Genomic DNA, 18395 nt, shown 5'->3' on the forward strand with positions numbered 1-18395 from the left:
GCAAGCTGTTGTGTGTCTGTGTGTCCCGATCCAAAGCTAATTTCAGAATAATAAAAATAATTGGTTTTTGGGGAAAGGAAATGGCGCAGTATCTGTCTCATATATCAGAGCACACCTTAACCGACCAGCGCCGTAAGGGAAGGGATAAAGGAGGGAGTGAAAGAGGAAAGGAAGAAAGAGGTGCCGTAGTGGAGGGCTACGGAATAATTTCGACCACCTGGGGATCTTTAACATGCACTGACATCGCACAGCACACCGGCGCCTTAGCGTTTTGCCTCCATAAAAACGCAGCCGCCGCGATTGGGTTCGAACCCAGGAACTCTAGATCAGTAGCCGAGCGCCCTAACCACTGAGCCACCGCGGTAGGTGGCTCAGAAAAAAAATTTCAGAAAAATAACGCTTTGCGTGTGCATTGGCCACGGTTTTGTAAGTTCTATCATCAGCGCACACTTGCAAGAAATGCGACATCTTTTTTTAAGGAGAAATACCATGATCACAGGAATGAACAGAAGTGAGTGAGTGACCTTCTAGACCACCAAAATCATACCTGTCATTCATACCAAGAGCAAAGTCTGTGGCACTGAATGTGACAACTCGTGCAAACAGAGGAGAAAAGACATCCAAACACCATGGTGTGTGCTCCTGGGAAATTATACACGTTGTTAATGAAAGCAGCAAAGAGCGAGTTACAAAATATGCAGGGTTGCATGTGCTAGTGACATAGTTTTTTTCCCTTCGCAAAGTTAAGGTGGCAATAACTGATGCACTGGCAGACAGAGCAAACTGATCATGATGAGCGTGAATGTTTATGGTGCAAGGGCATCTGCGGCCAAAGAGCGCCATGGCACAAGGTATTTTCGTTTGCTCAATGTGGAGTAAAAGACCCATTTCCCAAGCATTTCACCATGAATAAGCCGAGCACCAAGCAGGGGAAAGCTTGTACCCATTGTATCACCGGCGGGTACCCGGCGGCTCTGGGGATCGGACACCGTTCCTCCCGCATTCGAGGTGGATGCTGAGCCACTAGGCCGCTGCTGCGGTCCAGAGCAGACTGTAGCTCGGACCAAAGGAAACAAAATTCTCTTAAGCAAGCAGCAAAGTGACATTCCAACCACATTGCTTATCAATTTGAAATTGGTTGCCTATACACTATTTACAGTGCCATGTCATGGGGGCTGCCATCTTTGATCACGTGGTCACGCTGCCATTGCATGCCTCCCGACCGCTGAGCTCCTGCCTCGTCCCAACGGCTGCTGCTCCTGGGGGTTTGGCTCAGATAGCCAGTGTTTCGGCTGATATGGTTGTAAAGGAGTGGGAAGGTGACACTAGCATAAGGCTAAAGGTTCAAAGAACATTTTCAAACCACAATTTGATCACTTCAGGCGTGAAAACGTGATCGGGTTGCATGTCGTGGAGATACACTCAGCCCTCAGCCTCTTCGAACCGACGAAGGCATCGCTTGAATGCTCCACTGTTCAACACCGCAAGCTAGCAGGTCACGGCTCTTATGTTTTGAAGAGATATGCAAAAATCTCGGGATATTAGACTTGCTACCCGGCATTGCTCAAAGACGAGACGCACTTCCTGCATGGTACAATTCGCCAGCAATCTGCGATTTCACGCTAACTTCTACAAGAAGCACAGTCTACAACAGATTATAGAAGAATTTCTTGTACTCAAAGAAAAATACAGTGGTTCACGGACTTTTATATAAATGGCTGGAAAACTTGTTTATGTTGGAAGCGCAGTGGTGAAAGTGTACTGAGTGTACTTTCGGCTCTTTAATTTAAAAATGTAATCTCTCCGCTTCTTAGCGCCATCATACACAACATAAAATAGCCACAGCTCAAGGACAAAACAAAACTGTGCTGGGTGCCGAGCCATGTCGTTATTAAAGGCAACGAGAGAGCAGATGTCTGCGCTGCTCAAGCTCGGGGCAAGGAAATAAAAACGCACATATCCCCTTTAATAAAAATTGAAGCAAATAGCAAACTTCACTTTGCTATGCCAGTTTTAGATGAATGAAAGTCTTGCACCTGCCTGAAAGGTTTTGAGGAAGTGGCTATCTGCCGTCATTCGTATAGGACATACACATCTCACACATAACTTCCTACTGCCAAGCGAAGAGAAACCTGTTTGCAGAAAATGCGGAGATGAGCTTACAGCGAACCACATTTTATTTGCATGCACAAAACTTTAATGACTGGGAAAAAATATTTTACCTCATTTTATAAAGAACACATTCCTTTTCCTCAAGCCGTGATTTTAGGTGCAGATACACTGGTCGATATGCCAGATGTTTTTAGCTTTTAAGGGAAGCAAACATGCTTCATTAACTCTAAATGTTGGCGCTATGCTTCGCTACATACACTGAAATCTCAGCCACTTTCACAGTCCTGAGAAGGTGGCGGAGGCCTTTATCTGAGTTGCGGGAACCTCCAGAGCCTTGCCCACGTTGTGGAGGTTACCCGATTTTTTCCGATTTAAAAGCTGGGTCCTGCCTTAAGGTTCCTTATTGCGTAGAAGGTGCGGCGTGTTGTAAACCTTTCTCTTGCAGCAAGTAGTGTGTTAGACAGGCTGGGTGGCGTCATAATGAAAGACTCGCGTGGCATGCTAGCAGGATAAAAACTGGCCATGTAGGACTTGGTTGCACATTGTAGCTCCAGTGGGTTCATGCCTTGGCTCAGACTCATTCTCAAAAACATAAGTAGGAAACTATAGAAGCTGAGAAGACTGCAGTAGGAGGCGATAAAGGCATCAATATATGTCAGTGTCTTGCCAGAAAGCACTCCTAGCGCAGGGGGACATCCGGGTCTGTTCTTATCCTTGTGTGTGTGCCTGGTTACCTGCCATAGATTAATTACGGCATTGTAATTTGGTTCTCATTGAGCACTGCATTTGTTTGGATGCATTCTTTCTGCCTTTTTATGCATTGTTTACATGAAAGCTGTGCCAGAAAGCCGAAATACTTATTGTTGCTCTATGCTGTTAGAATGTCATGCTTGCTCAAGCTGCCTTATTTATCAGCGTATCTCATTTAGTTTTCAGCATCGCTTCCTGGATGCAATGAAGGCACCCAAGAGGGACCTTTTCGCCGCTGATGGCTATCACCTGTCAGCTGGCGAAGGTATCGAGGAGCTGGCGGAGGTCTTCGTCAGGGGCCTCGCAAAATTCTATGGAGCGGGCATCCTGGCACCGTTCTCAGGTGCACCTGCTAGGTATATCATCCACCAGTGCCATCAGTGCGGATCCAAGGGCCACAGGCATGGGGACTGCTATGAGTACTGCAGGCCATAGGACCTGCACTACAGCCTGCAGTACTTACAGCAATGGGCAGTGCAGGGATTGCAAGGTTTTGATGAGTAACTTGGTGGCAGTGAGACCGGTTCCTGATGTGTTTCTGAGCTGCATTTGCTCTGTGGAGTCTGCAGCATCAAGTGGGTGCTCACTGACATTAGCCAGCACCGAGGCATTTTTCCATTTAGACTTCATTGAATTTGCCATTGGTGCGGTTTAAATTAATTGAAAAAATTCCTCGCTGGCAGCACTTATATCCAATGCCTTCGTGACAAACCCCTCGTGGCAAGCATTATTCACATCCATTAAACTGTTGGCCTACTTCATTATGCCAGGCATTGGTGAGCCAGAACTATATGAAAGGAAAAATAGTTGGTAATGATATGAAGAATCTGTGAAACCTCTAAGCTGTGTCCCTGTGAATGACAAACTGGCTTTTAAATGTGTAGTGCGGCCACATATTTATCTAAAATAGCAGTGCCTCACAACCGTGTAATGCTGTGTGTTAGCACAAGGTGAATCTTTTCATGCAGCCATAGCATGCGCAGAACTTTGCAATACGCTTTCACAAATGTCGTTTCCACTATACCAGGTTCCGTATGTTTTACAAATGCTTTTCAACACAATGTGCAATGGTTTGGTTTTCTGTGGGTTTGTCCCAAAGTGACTAAGGCTATGAGGGCTGCCGTCGTGAAGATCTCCGGAAATTTCTACCACCTGGGCTTCATTAATGTGCACTGGCATGGCACAGCACACGAATCTCTAGAATTTCGCCTCCATCGAAATTCGACCGTTGCGACTAGGGTCGAACCCACGACTTTCGAGTCGGCAGCCGAGCACCATAACTGCTAGGCAACCGCAATGGACTACAGTGTGCAATGGTAGGAAAAGTTCACTTAGTAAAAAAATTGGCGCCAGATACGTGGAATCCTAAGGCTGGTTCAAAGAGGGTTGAAAGCCATTGCTATATTAAATCCATCATTTCATCATAAACCATTTTGTTCTAGCAAGGCGTGACTGCATTTTTTGCTATCTGAAGTATGAAGCAGACATCCAGTTCCTCTGCAGTGGTTGAATGAGTGTCCGGACGAATTTTTGGATGCAGTGACGCTGTGACTCAGCTTCATTGCTTTGTCTACCCCCTGTGTGACTGGAGCACTTGTGCTTTCGCTCTTCTGCATATTCTGATGTGACTGTAGGGGATCTGTTTCCACAAGCATGAACCACACACCGTGCTGGTTAGCGGGGAAAAGGCCCAAAGCTTTATTGCACATGGCATATGTAGCCGAGAAAGCAGTGAGGCAACCTAGTGCAACACACACTACATACCCCTTGTTTAAGAAAGGAACAAAAATGCACTCTATGTTCAGCACTACACAAGCACAAGTTCAGTCTTATAGGCCTCCAAATCAGTTGTCTATATCTTGACACTCAAAAGGGTGAACTTGAAGGTTGTGACGGGGGTGAAGCTATGAAGTTGGCCCAAGAACTACTTGCATCCCTGCTGTATTAGTCTCACTCCTTGATGGCTTCCTCTCGGGTTCATTCCAGTAACACGTTTGGCAGGACCCTCGGACATTGAACAGTGGGATGAGGAATAACCTGTAGCATTGAAGAACGTTATTCAGGTCCTCCACTACATACGGCTGGGGGATGTTGAACTGGTCCCAGAACCATCGCAGGGTTATCTGCCATGCACCCGAACTTGCCCACTCGTCTGAAGTGGGCACTGTACTTGAGGTGAATTTCTTTTCCTATTAGCTTGATCGCTCAGATTAAAAGACTTAGACAATGGCCAGCCTGGTTCAAGCTGCTTGATGTCTTAGGAACTCTGGTGTGCGTCTGCCTATGAGAAGTTGTGCTGTGCTTAGTTCACTGACGCCAGGAATTGCCTGGTAGACAAGCAGTGCGAGGAGAACATTGTCCGCCTTGACGGTCCACGCCATCCTGTCCACCTCAGCTTTTGACTGTGGGAATCTTGGGCTACTGGTGATATGCCTAAAGCCTTAAAGGATGTGCAAAGTTAAAGACGACGTCGGATGAGGATTATGGACCATTGTCGCTGTGGGCTACCTCTGGGATCCCATGGCCGGCAAACGCTCTTGATGGCTGCGATAACTGCCGGTGTTGTAGTAGAGTGCTGACTAGTCACTTCAGGTAAGATTGGAAGAGGTCAACTGGCACCTCCAGCTGGGGAAGGCTTGGAGTCTAAGGCATTGTTGGTTCTATGCTCTTGCCACAGTTAGTCTTGGAGTGCCTCTTGACTATAGGTCACCACACTGAATCTTGAGCAATGGCTTTGCATTGGTTAATACCTTGATGCTCGTCATGAATGAGATCCGTATGGAATGATGAAGGGCCATTGGCATTGCAATGAGGGCTCCTTTGAGAAGTGGCCGTCGAAAACACTGAGGTTTCCATGATGTGTCCAGTACTTTTTAAATGTGAAGCAGTATCGTCTGCTGGTCCAACCTTTGGTGCAATACTCGAGCAGAAGGTTGCACGTTCATCTTAGCGAGTGGAGGAAAAACCAACGAGTGTGCAAACAGTCCTTTCATCAGCTCAACAAGATCAGCTTGCCTGGGCAGTGTGCCATCCGGTAGCGCACATCGGAGCATGTCCACAGTGGCTAACAGCTTGCTGGGTACATATGGCACCTGACACTGTAAGTTCATCAGCTTCAGACAGAACCTCTGAATCTGCGGAGGTAACAAACAGACATCCATGCTCCCATTATTGCCAGTTGTAGCTGGTGGTCCATCTCAATGAAGAAATGTAGACCACAGACATACTCATCAATGCGAAGCACTGGCTAGCCTGCTGCCGAAGCCTCCGTCTCTGTCTGATTGTGCCAACGTTTTGCTGTTGTGAGTCATGGCAAAACTGGTTGACACTGACGGGAAGGCTGCTTCAGTTACAGAATGGCACCAAGACCGAAGGAGCTGCCTTCGGCTGATTCTTTCGTCTTGATCCCAGTGTAGTACCAAGTACGAGCAGAGCAGTTTCTTAAGCTTGGCAAAGGCAGATTGTTGAGCGTGGTTTTAGTCCACTCCCATCAGCAGCAAAGCTCGGATCTGTGCTTTTGCTTTTGATATACGAGGTAGGAAGCATCCAGTGCAGTTAACGAGGCCCAGAAGTCGACGAATGCCTTCGGCACCTTGAGACACTGGCTTGACTTTCATTGTGGCGATGTTGTCTGGGTCATGAAAGCCTTCGTTTGTATGTCATCTCATGACACCTGGAGACCCTTCACACGCTCCTCTTCCACATAAAGCCTCAGTTCCTTTTCTTGAGCTTCATACCTCCTGGTTGCTGGCCCGCGAAAAGCACAACGCCGCCCATTGCAAACAAACAGTCGGTCCCGCTGTTTCCGCCAACCCCTAATCAACTTTTCATTTATGTCGAATTCACGCTGAGTGGAACTGTTCGAGTTCTCTGCAAAAAAGAATCGCTTGTCGCTTGAAGTTGGAAGTGTATCTTTGTCGATGTGACATGTCGCTCAAGTGCACAACTGCGAATGCGGTGGCAAAACGGAGGCGCAGAGGGAAACAACAGACACAAAGACGGGCATTCCGAGTGACTGGTATACGAGCCCTGTACGAAGCCTTTAAAGTACACAACCTGAAAGCAGACGTCACAGCCACCTTTAAGAATTAGTTAAACCAGTGATTCTTTTAATTGCACTAGTGCTTTTGCTGGATTTTAACTGTCGCAAATTTTCCATTTTTAATATTTGTGTTACGCGCGACTGCGGCTTCGACATGTCGGAGCTTTTGTTTTGATCACGACCTCTTCTATAAACTACAATACACTGGCTTTCGTACCTATTTAAACACCAAAATAGACCGCTTTCTAAGCTGTCTACCATAATAAAACCACAAAAATAAGTGAAAGAGCGATGCGGGTCCACACTGCAATTCGCTGTTATTTTCGACTGAGAGGCCACACCTCCACAGCTCTATCGTTTGCTCGTCGGCATGGCCGTCTCGAATACAGTCGACAGCATTCAAAGTAGTTCCAAAAATTTTCATTAGACTTGGCAACGCTGATTTTTTCTTCATTTTTAGTGTGTGTATTTACTGTGAACACAAGTATAGTCCCAGTGTAGCTGGCGCTACTTGAACGGCAATAAGCTAGTGCGCTGCTTTTGCTCATTTTGGTCACGAATATAGGTCAAGCTTCTTTGGTCACGAATATAGCTTGACAGCTAATTGTGGGTAACATTTCTGAAAAAAAAGTCGACCTATATGAGAGTAGATACGGTACCTTTTTCACTCTGAACTATGCCTAGGAATTCTACTTAGTGATGTCCAAAACAATGTTTGTTTTTGTTTAGCTTTACATTCTGTTTACACCCATGTTGCCCACATGATCCATAAGTTCAGCAACTTATGGTCATGCTCTTCTTTCTTTCCCAAAAAACCTGAATGTCGTCAAATTGACGATTGGCTTTCGAATATTCTGGCCATTTCTTTTTGAAAGAATACTGGGGCAGATGTTATTTGAAACAGTAAACAGTAGCAGCAATGAGCAGCAGGCACAATGAATTTAGTCAATTCGTGACAATTTCGCGAAAGACAGATTTCATGAATTCCAACCCTGGCATCCAGCTTTGAGAAAGCCTTGCCATCACCAAGATGGCCTAAAACCCGTCTAACTGTAGGTGAGACATTCCATTCCCTAAGAACTTCCTTGTTGAGCATCGCCAGATCCATATAGAGGCGGTATCTACCCAAAGCTTTTAGAGAACCACGTTTAGGCTAGCACATCATGGTGTAAGTTTATCGATATTTTTCACAACTCCTTGTTTTTCAAGGATGTCAAGCTCTTCCTTCACCACATTACGAGAGGCTGGGAAATGTTACAAGGTATGCTAATTGTGAAAGGCTTGGTATTTTGCTCGAGTCTGATAGTGTATTCTGCACCGAAAGTCCCTAGGCCATGAGATTTCTTGCATTTGCAACTGAGAGGGATAGGCACCCTGACTTCCTTGAGGAGAATGTTGAAGTGCATCTGCAAAATGAACAACTCCATTACCTGTTATGCTGAGTAACCAAGAAGTGGCGACGGCGACGACAGCAGGACATAGATTCTCTGTTTCGAAGTGCAACCCTTCCATTTGAGAATAGTGAAAAATTGACCAGCAACCCTCAGCTGGCAGTTGTCTGGCCCGGTGAGAGTCCCCTTCAGCGTGCCCAGCAGCGACGGAAAGCCTGGAAAGGTGTCGGGAACTGCAGTCACTTCTGCACCTTGGTCCACTTCAAATTTGGGAGGAAGTCTGTTGATCTTTATGCGCACAAACTTCGTGTCAAGTCTTTTCCGTCTTGATGGGACAGACATTGCGTGCAAGTAAGTGTCTTGGAGATAAGCGTTGCTTGGCGAGACGGACAGTTTTGCGGAGACGCTCCCATAAGGTCCTTTCTTTTTGCAAAACCTATATACAGCATTGTGCACAGGGCAGAAGGCATGCACATGAGCTTTGGGTCCACAAAAGTTGCAAAGCTTCTGTTTTTTGACGTGTCTGTTGGAATGTATTTGTGATGCACGTGTCTGCGTGCACAGTCAGAGACCCATCTTGTGCCCTTTCCTTTCTTTCCTTCTGTGCGTCCTTGTGCAAGCAAGCATGCAAAAATGCTTTGTCAAGAGTCAGATCTGGCATGCGACACAGCTGTTCTGAAAGCTTGGCGTCGAGCAGGCCAACAACAAAGCCGTCAATTTCCAGCCTGTCCTCGATTTAAAGACCCAAAGTTACAGCTTCTTTACCATCAAACGCAGGGCAAAGTATAATGCGTCTACGGTTTCGGATCGTTGCCGTATGTGCTTATGAAAGCGAAAACTTCTGCAATATGCTGTGAAGTGTTGCTTGACTTGTGTGTACTCACACATTCCGCCCCTGAGTGCCGAAGTGAATTGAGGACACGGTGCACTTAAACTCCCGCACACTATAGATGCATACGAACCTTGACTTCATTCATTGCCAAAGACGCTGCCGTAGCAACAAAAAATCTTCAAATTGTTCCACCCGTGATGACCAGGAAGCCAGCTGATCGAAGTTGAATGCTGGTGGTGGTGCTAGGCCTACCAAACCGGTGAACTGAGGTTACATCTCAGACTGACAGTGGAGTATAACGATGAAGCGTGTGGCTTCAGTACGAAGAAGATGGTCTTGAATTAACGTAGCTTGAAGGAACTTGATCCTGGATTCCAAGCAATTGTGACGCCATGTGGAAATGGCAGTGTTACAGAATTCAGTCGGCCGCTAAACCTAGCCTTCATTTAGGCTAGCAGATGGAGCCACAGGAACCGAGACGCTCTCAACACCAGAACGCAAAAAGCATTTATTTCAGCCAGCGTTAGTAAAAAGATTTTGCTTGGTGCACACACAACTGATGGAGATGAATTAAATGGGCTCCATACTTTGAGCAGGCACGACGTTTACAATGTAAAGTGCAAGTTTCATATTGGATATGAAAAGTAGAAAGACCCAGATGAGTTTGTCAGCATGAGGATGTGGATTGATGAGCTTCAAGAAACCTCACCTTTGCTGTATGCTTATAAAGAGCTTCTTGCAGAACAAGGCATAGGGAAGTTTAAAACAGCTCTTATGAATACCACACGGATGGAATTCCTGCTCGATAATGGTAAGAAAAGTGTGTGCACAGGCTCTACTCATAGCAACTAATTCTCATTGCTGCAACTAACAACATTGCTGGTAATTGGCGACGACTGGTCAGATATTCCATGTGCCTACCTGCTCTCAAAAAGTACTACGCAGGAAACTATGGTTGCTTTTTTTCAGGCAATTAAAGACAGACTTGGTGAGGCACTTTGCACTGAGCTCTTCATGTCAAATGGTGCGCCAGCATATTACAATGCTTGGGCAAGGGTAATGGGGAGCCCCAGAAACGCGTGCTCTGTACTTGGCATGTGAAGCGTAATTGGAACTTGCATGTCAGTAAAGTGACCAAAATGACCTTCGTGCAAAAGGCCCAAAATTTGTTTCCTGCACGTGAGTGGGACAACAACACAGGCTGCGTAGAGTAGCAGATCGTCCTCTACTGTGAGCTGTTGACGACGCTCGTAGAAGGATCTCACTTCAAGGGGTAAATCTCGTCCAGAAGGCCTTTCTTTTGTGCAGAGTTCTCGGAGATACAAGCACACACAATCTGATTTTTGGGATGCTTTCAGCCTCTCAAGGCAGTGCTGCTTGATGGGAAGGGTTGTCCTCACCTTGTGACTACGCTGACAAAGGTTAGCACCTGCAAGTCTTTGATGGCGGGCTTGCCAATTCAAGGAGTGCGGACATCTTGTAGGCACTTTTATTAATCAGGTGTGGCCGCTGCGGCAGAATATGACGTTTTTTATTGTGACAAAAACTATGAATACAGACCCTGGTATTCTGTCTATACAAGCCACCTTCGATTTCTCCTCAATGTCCCTTTAAGAATTAGTAAATTAAATGTTTAGAATGACCTATTAAAAAGGCTTGTTTTTGTGTGATCGCATGCACTACAGCTAATAATAACATCTGTCATCATAACATCAGGTGTTCCTCAATGGCCTGTATTAGGACCTCTCTTCATAATCTATATTAATTATCGTGATGTCATAACATCATCTTAGTATGTCGCAACCATTGGTAAACAGCCTGAGACCTGTGCACCCCATCCGATACTATTTTTCTTAAATGTGACATTAATAACATTTCTGCTTGGTGCAACACTTGGCTTATGAAGCTTATTGTATTCATATGTAAAGCACTTCGTGACATGAATGCCTCACGAAGCTAATATTTATCGTTTTTAAAGGGATCTACAAGAGTGCTCTCAATAAAGGTGCAGTATGCCTTGGATGTTAAAGGTCGACACAATGAATATCCTGCAGTAAAAGTTTCGAAGTCCATGCTCCACTGCATGGGGCCGCATGCAAGAACAGTTCTTGCATTGACATTGCAGGCTGAAGTAGACTTTATGGCCGCATCAGTTGCCGAGAAGGCATTCACCGACCACTTCGTACATGCACTCAAGCTATATGAATCTGCCTGTTTCCAGCGCCGGATGAAGCAGCTGGGCGAGACCGTTTTTTTTTGCAGTGTTGTCCATACAGTGGTTAAGCACTAAGAGTACGCACCATCTGCTACTGAAGATAGGCTTGTTCCGAGATTGCTTCATCATCGGTTTGCTTGACTACAATCTTTCAGACCAGCTCTGTTGGAGCCCGAAGTTGTGCGAGGCATTTGTACAGGGTGCTGCTCTGTCCCATTATTTTTTAAATTGGCTTGGTGTGTGATTTGAGAGGGAAAACACAGAGGTCGTTTTTAATTGCAGATACCTGTAGAGCTACACAGCTTTCATCCACTTTAGAGGCCAGTCTTGCAAGTGCAAGTGTCGTGACGTAATATGCAAAAAGGAGTCGCGAATCACTGAGGCTGACAACCATGCATGAAGGTTACGTTTCTGATAAATATCGAAGTTTTGTTCTGAAAAACCGCTAATGCACCTTTATCATGCGGGGAAGATGGTGAAAAAGACACCCTGAATGTTGTAAGCCAAAGAAAGCCTGTAATTGGTTGCACAACAGGTGGCCAGCTGAGTTTCGGTACGTTTTGAGGTCTCTCGCGGCTATGCGCTTTGTGTGCCCATGTGGTTTCGTTTCACATTCCTCAGTTTACAAGGGTGGGGCAGCAGCGGACCTCCAACTGCCTCTCTAAGTGCTCCTTGGACGAAGTTCATGCACCATCAGGCACCTGCGACAAGAAACACAGCTGCGGCTAGCTGATGTTGCAAACACCTCGATGTTCGCAAACACGCCGCTCAGCACGTCTGCTTCGTCACCGTACCGAGATGCTGGATTGCATAACCAGCCCTACGAAGACCATTATAGCATGTGCCAGTTTTTACACATTTGTCATGGTAGTCGCGGCTACCGACTCCTCTGCTTGGAAAGCTCGGAAAGCCACTGCTAAACCTCTTGGGATGGGACTGCCCGTTCGATGACTCCCACCGTTTTGTTGCTATTTGATGTTTTATTGAAGGCCACGTAGATTTCTTTTGTGGACACTTATCACATAGATTTTAGGGCATACCATGCAACTCTGCCTTTCGACTGTACGGCTCCAACGGACGCAACGTCTCACTCTGGTAGCGATTGTTTTACTAGGGCATAGCATGCAGAAAAAGTGTCCCCAAAAGGGACGAACTGCAGTACTCCCTTCCTTGCTTGTGTAAAAAAAATGGGTGTGTTAAGATGTTCCATGACTTGTGTAAGCTTAGTAAAACCTGAACAGTTCGACATCCTTTAAAAAGGTTTTTAGCAGTAAACTGAAATGTATGCCTGGTGCTACTAATGTATGTGAAATGGTTTAGAACTTGTGTGTATAGAAATGAGACTGTTACTTGATATGAATTGTCAACCTCGTATTGCTTTTCTGTCATATATGTGCTCATTTTTATGTTATGATTTCAGCTCCCAGTCACGTTGTGTGATGTGCCAAAATTGACAGGAGCAGTACTTCTGGTTTTGCTTGTGTTCAAAGGGTGCAAAATGTTGGAGGTGTTACACAAATAAATCAAGCAAATTTTCTGGGCCTTTTTCAGCATAGTCAAACTTTAAATGGCTTTACATACTTTGAAATAGTTATACTTGGAGGTAAACTGCAATGTGTGGCTTGTGAGAACAGTGTGTGAATTTTAGCACTTGTATTGTATTGTATTTATGGAAGTGAAATTTCTTGTCGCATGAATTGCCGACTTTGTTGGTGCCCCTTCATGAAGATGCTCATTTTTGTACTATGGTTTGTGTTTGCAGACACTTTGTTTTATGACAAGAGTTAAAAATTCAATAATTTGAGTTTTTCCTATTCGGCTAGATTTTTTCGGAATGAATTGCTAATTCACTGTACCTCCTCATAATTTTCTCCAGCTCCTCAAAGGAAGAAGGGTGTTGCAATTTGTGATTGTAGTTTTGCAATTTACTGTGAATTTGATGTATTTATCATATTATATGAGGTGTCGGGTTCGAATGCCTAGATCTGTGGGGTGACTATGACGAACTGAGATCATGATAAGGAGTATGGTTACAGTGGCAAATACAGGCGTGAAGCAACAGAGGTTGCCGCTTCGTTGGTTTGGTTAAGTAATGAGGGATGAAGGGTACATTGGAAACACGGTGTCAAAGATGAACAATAAAAAAAACGATAAGCATGGGTATGACCAAACATATATAGATAGCTGGTGGAAGTAGACCTTTTGGAGAGGTAGTCAATGGATGCTTTTGAGGACAGAATAGTACGAACTGAACCTCAACCATGAGATTTTAGCTGCTAGTCTGCCATGGAGTCTTGACGGTTCCTTTTACCTCCTTGTAGGCAGCATTGCACAACGTTTACTGCCTTGTGTAGTGTGTGTGCCTGTGTGTCTCTCTTCGTCTTACCCTAAAAAGGTGAGGTGTGCATGGAGCCTTTCGGAAGTATGTATGGCTGCATACTAAACCTATCTCGCATTTTCTACAAACATGTTGTGTACTCCCATTTGTGCTGTTTGTTTCATCTGGCGTTAGTTACATCTAATAAAGTAAGTGGCATTGTGCAGGCTACGTCTCTTCCCTCCTTGTCGGCCACGTCGCGTTCATCGCGTTTTACGCAGCGACCTTGCGTGTCACGCAAGAACCAGCATCGGTTTTCTTGAAATGAGCTGTACTTACGAATGGCACCATGCGTTTGCTACATAAATCAATGTGCTGTTCTTGGCAGTCGTTTTACCCAAATGACATGGAGGTCACAGGGCCAAAATACTTGCAGAATTCGAGGTGCGCAAAAGAAGCTGTTTATTTAGACATGCAAAATTGTCATGCGACTGCCATGTAATCACACGGGATGATGTTTCATTTTTCTCCGTCTCCTCGCAAGTGTCACACTCATTCAAAGGCAACGATAGTAACCAGCGTATCGTATCGGAGAAATGCAAAAAACCTTGCAGTGGGTCTGAAGTTATGTTGCTAAAAGGTCGTTTTTGCATTAAAGAAAAAATATGCACTATCTCGTTGCAAAGTTACATCCATCGAGGGCCAAGACTAGCCACAAGCCTAGCACAAATCCGGTAAACGAATACCAACATGGCGGAGTAATAGCGGCGCGGAAGTTTATCAATTCCCCTGGTTAACAGCAGAAGCTATCATGAACTTGTTGAGTATTGAGCGAGAGTGGCTATTGTTACCCAGCTGGTGATTCAGAATTGCAGCGCCGAGAGGATCGAATGCAAGAGTCCGTGATGGCAGCTGTGGTAGCGTGAGTGCTGCAGAGCGGAAGAAATCTTTCTTGGGTTGCTTACTAGGGTTTAAGCATCCGTTTGGCCGGAAATGTTATACGAACTTGAATTTCTTGCGTGTTATCATTCACCTTAACATTCGGCGCGAACACCAGTGCGGCCATAAAAAAATACGAAACACGTCATAACACGGCCTAGCTGGCGCGAGTGCTGAAAGCAGACTGCGGAACGCACGAGAAAAGTAAAATGTTGAAGTGTGCTCTATATTTTGGTCGCGCCTGTACAGCTGTTTAACCGAGAGAACCATTTTAAGGTGCGTGTTTAGGGTTGAAAGTAATCTGGTCCGACACCTATCCAATGCTCAACTTATTCATTCTCTCCATAATAAATTGCAGCAAACAAGGAGACACCTTTCTCGTTCTTGACATCCGTCTTCCGTAGGGGTGTTTTCGCTTTGCATGCACAAATTGAGTATAATTTTGGCGCGTTTTTTTACGTGTTTTGCCGCCCGTCTTGCCCAGAGTTGCATGGAAAAATTTTCAATATTGCACTGCTGTTGTCACTGTCGTGTGCTACTTGCAAGCATGTCTCTTGCAGTATGGGGCTCGGGGTGGATCCCAGAAGAACCTAGACGAGTCTTGAAGATGAAGAGTGTACGTTGAGCAAACTGTTCTCGTAGGATGCCACGGTTTGTAGCCACGTGCACAGCACTATGATAGATCAGGTCTATACTATCAACCAGCTGATAGAAAAATACACTGAAAATAACCCCTTTGTATAGCAGTCAAAATGTCAGTAGCCACAGAGATATTGTGGAACTAAGGTGCAGAAGATGCATATGCGAAAATACTGCTAGATATTTACAGCGGCTGCGCAACGAATTAGGCCTCCATAGAGAAAGCAATAAAAGGTCAATAAAGAACGATGGTATACAATGAGACACAGTCTCTCCATTGCTATCCATTTGCATGCATGAATTATTGCGAGACCTGAAATGGGAACAGTTAGGGAAAAGTAATAATGGACAATACTTTAGTATTCTGCGATTTGCTGATGACTTTGCCTTGCTAGGCCATTAATTGTCTGAATTGCTAAGCATCATCAATGTTGCAGGTAGACAAAGCAAAACATTGGGTCTAAAAATTAATATGCTGAAAACTCAACCAATGTTCAACAGTGTTCAAACAATGTTCAACAGGAAACAGCAGTTTACATTTTTCAGCGAGGTGCTGGAAGTGTTAGGGGATATGTCTACTGACGCGTAACGAGCACGTTGTGCAAGCGTGGATGTAATATTCAGTGTAGAAAAAATTCAGGTTTTTTAAAGTTAAGTGAGACTCGAACTTCTGCCAAATATTGTTATGCCAGGCTTTCTGCAAGATTGGTACAGCAGTAAAGCACATAAAAATTTGTACTGTCGAAACTGGTCGAATTTGTATTCATTTTTAGTTAACTTCCCAATACTTGTGCCAACTGGCATCCCTTCATGACAGAAAAAAAGTTTCAGCTCTGAAAGCCAAGTCGCCCCGCACCCCTTTAAAAGGTGCAGTTATGGTTAATAACAAGACAATGGAGATAAATTTGTGATGCATTCCAGGTCTTGTCTTCATTCAAGGGATACGATGCTGGACCCTGGCCTCTGAATGCTTTCCTGTACGTACAAAAATTCATCTCATTTAAAAGAGACAGGATTGCAAATGAACAAACTCTCCAACTTTATGGTGCACTGGCCGCCTTTAGTGTATCTGTACATTTACAGTACTTAACTTATTTACTCTCAATTCCTGAAGTGCTTGGTGAGGGCTAATCTCAACCAGGAAGGAACAGTGAAAAACGCAACGTCTGATTTGGTGTCGAGATGTTTCCCGTGCAACAGTGGGTGCACCTGCTCCTGTTCATGCCTGTGGAGTGCATCTGTAAATACCCAACTATTGTATCATTGCTCTTTCCTGCAAGCAAGATTCTAAAGGAGGCAATTCGATTAAATATTATTAAAGAATTGTGCTTGCCAATTTTCTTGAGGGTAGTATATTGAAGAGTGGCCAGGTTTGTATGACTTCCAAAAGAAACTCTAACCTCCATGGTGGTTACAAGGGATAAGAACTTAGCCTCTGGCCACCTTGGGGAAAAAAACTTCTGATAATTTGATGTACATAGATGGGGCTCTTTCAAATTGGTGAATTGGTCCCCACAGGTATGCTATAGAACAGTACATCTGCAAATGCCCAAACATTCTACAATGGCTGTTTTCAACAAGCAAGTTTATAAAGAAGACAACTGGATGAAATGCTATTCAAGCATTCTGCTTGGGAATCGGACACCATGCTCTGGGACTGAACTGCCCGCTATCCAAATTTTGAATCAATGGGCCTTTTGGTCTAGAAAGCACAGGGACACTGCACAGTACGGGCCTTGAAGTATGCAATCCTTGTAGAACTGGAAGTAAAAAATCCCGAGGGGAACTTTGCTTACCTGAAGTGCGGTGAGGCAAAAACCTTTAGCGCGGTGTTGCTGCTTGTGTCACTGATGTGTGCTTAAGAGGTTAAGTACACAACTGTTTGTGAATTTTAAATGCTGGAGACACTGGAGGGCATTTGGGAGGCATCCGTCTGATTCCAGGCCTTTCCACAAACACTCTCCAGCGTCCTGGACAAGTAGAATTACATATGCACTGGCAGGATGTAGCGTAGTTGTTAGCACGCTCGGCTGCGGAATGGAGGGATGGTGGTTCGAATCCCACCGTGCACAAATTTTTTTTTTCTTATAGAGGTGCTGAATGTAACGGACGCCGGACAGATTCATGGCTGCGAGTATGAGCCATTAAAGGCTTTCTCCTTAAAATTCAGGCTATAGAGACAGTGCCAAGCAGCCAATTAGGCAAGAAAAACAAAATTCAAGGCACACTGTTGTGTAATTCGTCAAATCTTCTGCTTCTACCAATCAAACTGGACTCCAATTCAAGTACTCTCGGTAGTGACTCATCCTTGCCTTCAACTAAACACGTATAGCCGTCACAAAAGTGCACAGCAAACCTTCCACTCGCAAGCCTGAGTGTGAGGAAAAATGAAGGCAGTTGTGAATATGCTGACCTGTGTTCCAAGCATGCATATGTGCTCTCGCAGCTCAGCAGAAATGCGAAGCACCTTGCCAAACCATGCCGGAAGGGGGGGGGGGGAGTTTGACGCGTTGTGAATGGGACAGAGCCACAAATTCAGGTAAAAACAACACATATATTTCTATGACGACACACACGCAGGCAAATCAAAAACCATACTACATTAATCAAAGACTGCCATGTGATAGATACTGTAAACGTGTATATAGTGCTCTCTATCGTCCGTAATTGTAATCACTTGTATGTGTGTAATGTGCATACGTACAAGTGATTACAATTACGGATGACAGAGCACTATATACATTTACAGTCTGCCGCTGAACTAGATGCAAATTGAACACATACACTATTGGTTAGGATTAAGAATGCCAGATAATAATTAGAATGAATCGAAATGTTCGCACTGAATACGAATTTTAAAAACACGCAATGATCGCGGCACAGCGGCAGTCCATGCACACAACACAGCGGTTCTCAAAGGCAGTGGCCCTTTCGGAAAGCAAGTTGTGAAGGGTGATGTGGTGTCGTCACCATCTTATAGTCCCAGAAGTGCTTGGCAGTGGCACACTTTCACACAACTTTGCCACTTCTTGGCCTTCCTGTTGCAGTGGGGTGCAGGTGAATATGGTTGGTGGTCGTGGTTGCGGTCAATCTTGCCAGCTAAAAAAGTTGACTCTCGTGGACTCTCTTTTCCCCCAGTCACCTCACCCGGAAACCTC

This window comes from Amblyomma americanum, chromosome 1 (genome assembly GCF_052857255.1).
Source record: "Amblyomma americanum isolate KBUSLIRL-KWMA chromosome 1, ASM5285725v1, whole genome shotgun sequence".
NCBI lineage: Eukaryota > Metazoa > Arthropoda > Arachnida > Ixodida > Ixodidae > Amblyomma > Amblyomma americanum.